Source organism: Schistocerca serialis, chromosome 1 (genome assembly GCF_023864345.2).
Source record: "Schistocerca serialis cubense isolate TAMUIC-IGC-003099 chromosome 1, iqSchSeri2.2, whole genome shotgun sequence".
NCBI classification, from domain to species: Eukaryota; Metazoa; Arthropoda; class Insecta; order Orthoptera; family Acrididae; genus Schistocerca; species Schistocerca serialis.
The window spans coordinates 427289605-427298450 of NC_064638.1; the positions used below are offsets into that span (position 1 = coordinate 427289605).

The window sequence follows — 8846 nt, forward strand, 5'->3', positions numbered from 1 at the left end:
TTACGTTTTATTCGGGCAGGGGGATTTTATCATTTACTCTGAGTGTTTCTGTTTTATTTTATTGTTTTGTGTTGACTCTGGCCTTTGGCCTATGGTTTTACACTGTTTTTTTTTTTTTTTTTAATGTGTTTCTACGTGGTTGGCCTTTCCTTTTTTCTGTCTATGGTCGGCCAACCACCGTCACACTCTGTGTGGTTTTAGTTTGTTTTGTCTTGTCTTGTCTTTGTCTCAGTATCTCTTGTTCTGTCTCGTCTGTGATCTCTTCTGTTCCTTGTTTTTATTCTCTGTGGGTGTTCTTTGTCTTTGGAAAAAGGGACCGATGACCATGGCAGTCTGGTCCCTTTAATCCCCCAAACCAACCAACCAACCAACCACCTTACCTCGACGGCCACCTGCTTGGCGTGGTGGACACTTGCCGCTTCTTGGGACTCGTGTTTGATGCCCGGCTCACATGGGTTCCTCATGTTACTCAGCTGAAGCAAAAATGCTGGCGGCACCTCAACGCCCTCCGCTGCCTTAGCCACACGTCTTGGGGTGCAGATCGCCGCACGCTGCTGCGGTTGTACAGAGCCCTTGTGCAGTCCCGGCTTGATTATGGGAGCCTGGCCTATGGGTCTGCGTCCCCCTCAGTGTTGAAGTTGTTAGACCCCATACACCACTGTGGGGTTAGGCTTGCCACTGGCGCTTTTCGCACCAGCCCCGTGGATAGTCTACTGGTGGAGGCCGGGGTTCCCCCACTGCGGATTCGCCGCCATCGTCTGCTTGTCGACTATGCTGTCCCCGTTCATTGCTCGCCAGATCATCCCAATCGTCGCCTGCTTTTCCCTGCTATGGTCCTCCATCTGCCCGAACGGCGCCCTAGGTCTGGGCTTTCCATAGCTGTCCGTGTCCAGTCCCTGCTGTCAGAACTGGGGTCATTCCCTCTTCTGCCTCCCTTCCGGGTCCATACACCTACGCCTCCCTGGTGTTTGTCCCGGCCGTCCGTCCGTCTGGACTTGGCACAGGGACCCAAGGACTCGGTTCCGCCTGTGGCCCTCCGTCGCCGTTTTCTTGCTCTCCTCGCCTCATTTTCGGACTGTGAGACTGTCTACACTGATGGTTCCCTGGTTGATGGTCGCACTGCCTACGCCTTTGCTCACTCTGACCATGTTGAGCAACGCTCCTTGCCGGCTGGCTGCAGTATTTTTACTGCAGAGCTGGTGGCCATCTTGCGCGCTCTTGAGCACATGCGTTTCTGCTCAGGTAGGTCCGTTGTCATCTGCAGTGACTCCCTGAGCAGCCTTCAGGCCATCGACCGCTGCTATCCCTCCTCTCCTCTGGTGTCCTCCATTCAGGAGGCTGTTTCCGCCATTGCCCATTCTGGTGGTTCAGTGGTCCTGGTTTGGACGCCCGGTCATGTTGGCATCCCAGGGAACGAACGTGTAGACAGGCTGGCCAAAGGGGCGATAGACGCCCCAGCTTTGGAGATCGGCCTTACGGCTCGCGACCAGCAGCTGGTGTTGCGCCGTAAGGTACTTGGGATGTGGGCTGCTGAGTGGCGTGGCATGACAGCCCCGAATAAACTGCGGGCTGTCAAGGAGACGACCGATGTGTGGCGTTCCTCCCTGCGGGCTTCTCGCAGGGACTCGGTAGTCCTGTGTCGGCTGCGCATCGGCCATACGTACCTGACGCACGGCCATCTCTTGCGTCAGGAGGATCCCCCCTTGTGTCAGTGTGGGTCCCGGCTGACGGTCGGCCACATTTTGCTGGAGTGTCCTCGACTGCGCACACTCCGGCAATCTTTTAATCTCCCGGGCACTTTGGCTTTGGTTTTATCTGACGATGCCTCCATGGCTGATGACGTTTTAAATTTTATCCGTGGTAGTCCTTTTTATGGTTCGATTTAGGGAGGTCCTGCGCCTTTCCCTTTCTGTGTCTTTTGTCCTCGTGTCTGTTGCTGTTCTGGTAGGCCGTGAGATGGTTGACTCTTTTCCTTTTTTGATCTCGTGGTCAGTCAACCAGTCTCCGGCCCTCTTCCTTTCTTCTGTTTCTTTCTGTCTGGTGTTCCTCTGTCCTGTTCTTGTCTGTAGTGTTTGTTGCTGCATTTGTGTTCTTTTAGCGCCTGGGGGGACGTCTCCTCCCCTTTGGTTTTTATCTGCTCCGTAGATTTCCGGCTCGCCTGATTTTGGAATGGGGGACTGATGACCTTCGCTGTTTAGTCCCCCTTAACCATCCAACAACCACCACCACCACCACCTTGAGTCGCGCGGTCTCCTCGCTACATCCCAGGGTGGCTTCCGTCGGGGCCGGTCTGCAGTGGACAATTTGGTGCGGCTGGAATCTGCTGTCCGTACGGCTTTTGCCCGACGTCAGCACCTTGTTGCTGTATTTTTCGATCTGCGGAAGGCGTATGACACCACATGGAGGCATCACATCCTCGCCACGTTGCATGGGTGGGGTCTTCGTGGTCGGCTCCCGGCTTTTCTTCAAAGCTTTTTATTGCGCCGCTCTTTCCGGGTGCAAGTCGGTGCCACCTCTAGTTCCTCTTATATACAGGAAAATGGGGTCCCGCAGGGCTCGGTGTTGAGCGTCTCGTTATTTCTAGTGGCCATTAATGGTCTGGCTGCGGCAGTGGGGTCGTCGGTGTCTCCTTCTTTGTATGCCGACGACTTCTGCATCTCATTTAGCTCCACGACTACGGGAGTCGCCGAACGCAGGCTGCAAGTCGCCGTTCGCAAGGCAGCATCATGGGCTCTGGCTCATGGTTTTCAGTTCTCTGCTGCCAAGACTCGGGTTATGCACTTCTGCAGGCGTCGGACGGTCCACCCTCATCCTGACCTTTACCTCGACGGCCACCTGCTTGAAGTGGTAGACACTTGCCGCTTCTTGGGACTCGTGTTTGATGCCCGGCTCACATGGGTTCCTCATGTTATTCAGCTGAAGCAAAAATGCTGGCGGCACCTCAACGCCCTCCGCTGCCTTAGCCACACGTCTTGGGGTGCAGATCGCTGCACGCTACTGCAATTGTACAGAGCCCTTGTGCAGTCCCGGCTTGATTATGGGAGCCTGGCCTATGGGTCTGCGTCACCCTCAGTGTTGAAGTTGTTAGACCCCATACATCACTGTGGGGTTCGGCTTGCTACTGGCGCTTTTCGCACCAGCCCCGTAGATAGTCTACTGGTGGAGGCCGGGGTTCCCCCGCTGCGGATTCGCCGCCATCGTCTGCTCGCCGACTATGCTGTCCATGTACATTGCTCGCCAGGCCATCCCAATCGTCGCCTGCTTTTCCCTGCCTTGGTCCACCACATGCCCGAACGGCGACCTCGGTCTGGGCTTTCCGTAGCTGTCCGTGTCCAGTCCCTGCTGTCAGAACTGGGGTCATTCCCTCTTCTGCCTCCCTTCCGGGTCCGTACACCTCCGCCTCCCTGGTGTTTGTCCCGGCCGTCCGTCCGTCTGGATTTGGCACAGGGACCTAAGGACTCGGTTCCGCCTGTGGCCCTCCGTCGCCGTTTTCTTGCGCTCCTCGACTCATTTCCGGGCTGTGAGCCTGTCTACACTGATGGTTCCCTGGTTGATGGTCGCACTGCCTACGCTTTTGCTCACGCTGCCAATGTTGAGCAACGCTCCTTGCCGGCTGGCTGCAGTATTTTTACTGCAGAGCTGGTGGCCATCTTGCGAGCTCTTGAGCATATGCGTTCCTGCTCAGATGCGTCCGTCGTCATCTGCAGTGACTCCCTGAGCAGCCTTCAGGCCATCGACCGCTGCTATCCCTCCTCTCCTCTGGTGTCCTCCATTCAGGAGGCTGTTTCCGACATTGCCCGTTCGTGTCGTTCGGTGGTCTTGGTTTGGACGCCCGGTCATGTTGGCATCCCTGGGAACGAACGTGTAGACAGGCTGGCCAAAGGGGCGCTCGACGCCCCGGCTTTGGAGATCGGCCTTACGGCTCGCGACCAGCAGCTGGTGTTGCGCCGTAAGCTGATTGGGATGTGGGCTGCTGAGTGGCGTGGCATGACAGCCCCGAATAAACTGCGGGCTGTCAAGGAGACGACCGTTGTGTGGCGTTCCTCCCTGCGGGCTTCTCGCAGGGACTCGGTAGTCCTGTGTCGGCTGCGCATCGGCCATACATACCTGACGCACGGCCATCTGTTGCGTCAGGAGGATCCCCCCTTGTGTCGGTGTGGGTCCCGGCTGACGGTCGGCCACATTTTGCTGGAGTGTCCTCGACTGCGCACACTCCGGCAATCTTTTAATCTCCCGGGCACTTTGGCTTTGGTTTTATCCGACGATGCCTCCATGGCTGACACTGTTTTACATTTTATCCGTAGTAGTCCTTTTTATGGTTCGATATAGGGAAGTCCTGCGCCTTTCCCTTTCTGTGTCTTTTGTCCTTGTGTCTGTTGCTGTTCTGGTGTGCCGTCAGATGGTTGACTCTTTCCCCTTTTTTTTCTCATGGTCAGTCGACCAGTCTCTGGCAATCCCCCTTTCTTCTATTTCTTTCTGTCTGGTGTTATTCTGTCCTGTTCTTGTCTGTAGTGTTTGTTGCTGCATTTGTGTTCTTTTAGCGCCTGGGGGGGACGTCTCCTCCCCCTTTGGTTTTTATCTGCTCCGTAGATTTTCGGCTCGCCTGATTTTGGAATGGGGGACTGATGACCTTCGCTGTTTAGTCCCCCTTAAACATACCAACAACCACCACCACCTATTAAACTCATTTTTGGCTTATGACGGAGTGCTAGGGGCGTGCTCCACCTCTGTCGCGGGTTGGCCCGGCATTGCAGTACCGTCGGGATCGGCCCACCTAATATTAATTAAAACACAGCCTGAAATGGGTTAACATTCTGCAGTGATCAGATATTCCGCTGGTAGCAAAACTTGTCGTAGTTGTTGATGCGCCCAGTAGTTAGTTGCTTACACACCACGATTTCTTTTAATTAATTTAAGATTATCTTAAGAAATTTTTTTTTTTTTTTTTTTTGCGGTTAGCCGGACCGCACTTGCAGCCGCATAACGCTAGGCTGGTAATTTATGGTGGCACAGGACAGTGCCTTCGGATGCCTCGTTAGCGTCTCTTATGGTCCTATCGCAGATAATTTTAACAATATTTTTTGGAGTTATAACCTTAGCTCCTCGCGAATGTCGTCGTCGTCGCCGCCGCACGCACGCAGAATACGTGGTACACACGCACACACACATATGCAGTAGGCGGTGGACGATGTAAGCACTCGGCTAGGTGTAGCTCGCGCCAGTATAGCTCGCGCCGGCCTGGCGCTGCTGTGGGGCGGCCTCACGGCTTCTCCACTGGCCTGGCAGCTAGCGGCGTTCAAATGGGAGTCGCAGTTTACTCCTCGACATGGAGGGTGGTACTGGGCTGTTGACGAGTGCTCTCGTATTTTGTCGTTCCCTCCGGCACTTGCTTTTGCGATGTTTTCGACGGTCGCCTGTTGCCATATCGGCCCGCACCACCGTGTGTGACCCCCACATGTGGAGCGTACATGCTGCAAGCATTTAGGCCCTGACACTGCGGTTTTTCATCTCTGGCGGTACTCCGCAAGGATACCGCCCTTCGATTGTGCCATTCCAGCACTAATTGAAGTGCTAGGTTTTCCGGCCTGTTAGGAGACCGCTTCTGCAAAATGTGCGAGGAGATTTTTGCTGGTTGCGAGCTACCCGCCAATTTTCTAGCTGCACGTATTGCCCTTAATCCAAAGGTCACAGGCGACTGTCGGGCTAGAGGCGTACGTCCCATCACCGTTCTTAACACTGTTTATAAGTTGGTGGCACGAAGTGTGGCTTCACGTCTTAAACAGGTGATGAATAAGGTACTTTGTCCCACTCAATCATGTGGCGTTTCGAATCGAACCACCTTCACCGCTGCTTCTATATACCGTGATGCTGTCTTACTCACCCACCGCCGACGCTCGAACCCCGGCTGCAATTGATCCCTAGATTTCGCCGGTGCCTTCGATAGGGTCTCCCATCCTTACCTGCTGGCCGTTATGTCGCGGATGGGTTTCGGGGAGCACTTAATAAGAGTCATCCGGCACTTCTTGGATGGAGCAAATTCCACAACCATTGTGAACGGCTGCAGATCACGACCAATTCCCATCAGACGATCAGTTCGACAAGGGTGTCCCTTGTCAGTGTATTTTATCGCTTTGGACCCCGTGCTGCGTGACATCGGACGGATGGTCGATGGTGTTCCTTTCCCAGGCGTCACCTTCCGCAGTGCGGCATACGCGGATGGTATAGGTGTGTTTGTAGCAAACGCCAGGGACATCGATTCAGTTCGCCGAGTCCTCCACGTTTATGAACGAGCATCCGGTGCCATGTAAAAATCCAACAAAATGGTGCTAATCCCACTAGGACCACGATCATTGACCATCGAGCGCCCATGGTTCCGGATTGTAGGGGAACAGCGTATCTTGGGTCTTGAGGTGACTGCCTGTCCGCAGCGCATGTTAACACTCACGTGCAGGCGGATTCTCACGCGCATCAGAGGACTTTGCGTGAGTCACACTGATCGACGACTCAACCTCCATCAACGAATCCAACTGATTAATACTTACATCCTATAACGGGCATTGTATGTAGCACAACTCCTTACGCTACCGAAACAAACCAGCAGAGCCATCTCACAAACAGTATATTGCCTGTTGTGGCGGCATGCACTATTCATCGTTGATGCACAGACTTGTACACTGCCAAAGGTCGATGGTGGCCTTGGACTCATTGACTTTCCCCGCATATGTGCGGCAATCCTGATTCACCGTATCGCCACTTTGCGTGAGATTGATCCAGGTGGGACAACAGCGGTGCTTTTCGACCGTTATCGCCCACAATCGGCGCGTGAACCAGTATGTTTGACACATATTACATTCCGGATGACGGCAGTCAAGGTCTATTACCTCAATCAAAGTTACGTCCTAACAGTGGCCACCGACAAGGCACGCACATCGAAGCGCCTTTACTAGGCGCTTCGAGAGCCAGCCCACACCACATAAATTGGAGGACAGGCGACCGTCGGTCATCTGGCACCAAGCTTGGGCTAATATCACCCACCCAGCCCTTCCCACAGAAGTTTCAGCGCTATGGTATCGCGTTGTAAACAATTTAATACCCACTAATCATCGCTTGGCGGCCATCCGCCTATGGCCCTCGGCTGCTTGCGGCCGATGTGGTGACGTAGACACCAGAGAGCATCGTCTCTTATGCCCTCACGTCACAGAAGTGTGGGACCTTGCACGTGTGCTATTAGCGCTGATCGGTGGGACTACACTGGACTATGTGCCAATCGACTGGTTCCTTACCCCTGGTATTCAGATCAACCCCCGAAAACGACATAACGCAGTGGTGTGGCTCTTGGGCCACACCATTTTCACGATCTATGACCTTTGCCTCACCGATGCTGTCTCTTTCATGGACTACCTTTGGAGCCAGCATCGCCTGGCGGAATGTGACCGGAAATATACCATTACTTTTGCAAGATTTCTTAAAGTTGCAATGGTTCATGGTTATCAAAAGGTGTTCCAGGCTGAGTAAGGCACCTCGTATAAGAATTGCCTGAGTGTACCCCTGGATCTTTGTCACTCGGACTTTCAAACTACTCTTGACTTAACCATACCCCAGGTTTGATATTGGCCTTCTGGGCATCACTAGAGTAGACTGTTCTATGATACTGATAACATGGAAATTGGTAACATGGAAATTGTGTGAACGTTGTATGAAAAATTATTGGAAAATTGGAAAACACATAATCTATCTTAGAGGATTATTACTTCGTTAATTCTATGGGCTATAGGATTATCTCGCCAGTTTCGTTTGAGTATGCTACCGTCGCTGTTTTTTTTTGCGTTCATTTCTGTCTTTATTTATTTCTTTCTATTTAGTTTTTAACATCATCACTTGCCTTACACCTGCAGAGGGAAGTGTGTTTCTGAGGAGTGTGTCGTCGCCCCCTGAGGCATAGCAGAGTATGCCTCCGCTTTTATTTTCGGTTTATGGCAATAAGTCTTGCTGCTAACAACACCCTGCTTTACGTGCTGCGTCGACACTAGAGGATGGCGGCATTTTTGGAGAGGAAAAGGTAGGGCTATAGGGGAGGTAGGAGGGTAAAAAGTGTAGTATCTGTTCTTATCAGCTTAATATCTGATACGTCCTGCATTGCACGACCAGAATATTAAACTCATTTTTGGCTTATTACGGAGTGCTAGGGGCGTGCTCCACCTCTGTCGCGGGTTGGCCCGGCATTGCAGTACCGTCGGGATCGGCCCACCTAATATTAATTAAAACACAGCCTGAAATGGGTTAACATTCTGCAGTGATCAGATATTCCGCTGGTAGCAAAACTTGTCGTAGTTGTTGATGCGCCCAGTAGTTAGTTGCTTACACACCACGATTTCTTTTAATTAATTTAAGATTATCTTAAGAATTTTTTTTTTTTTTTTTTTTTTTGCGGTTAGCCGGACCGCACTTGCAGCCGCATAACGCTAGGCTGGTAATTTATGGTGGCACAGGACAGTGCCTTCGGATGCCTCGTTAGCGTCTCTTATGGTCCTATCGCAGATAATTTTAATAATATTTTTTGGAGTTATAACCTTAGCTCCTCGCGAATGTCGTCGTCGTCGCCGCCGCACGCACGCAGAATACGTGGTACACACGCACACACACATATGCAGTAGGCGGTGGACGATGTAAGCACTCGGCTAGGTGTAGCTCGCGCCAGTATAGCTCGCGCCGGCCTGGCGCTGCTGTGGGGCGGCCTCACGGCTTCTCCACTGGCCTGGCAGCTAGCGGCGTTCAAATGGGAGTCGCAGTTTACTCCTCGACATGGAGGGTGGTACTGGGCTGTTGACGAGTGCTCTCGTATTTTG

General features: G+C 52.9%; 2 pseudogenes; both read left to right on the top strand.

The window, feature by feature from the left end:
• The first annotated feature begins 4655 nt into the window (after positions 1-4655).
• On the top strand, positions 4656-4779 carry LOC126424032 (U2 spliceosomal RNA; annotated as a pseudogene).
• A 3262-nt stretch (positions 4780-8041) lies between these two features.
• LOC126423567 (U2 spliceosomal RNA) lies at positions 8042-8253 on the top strand (annotated as a pseudogene).
• Positions 8254-8846: the final 593 nt, after the last annotated feature.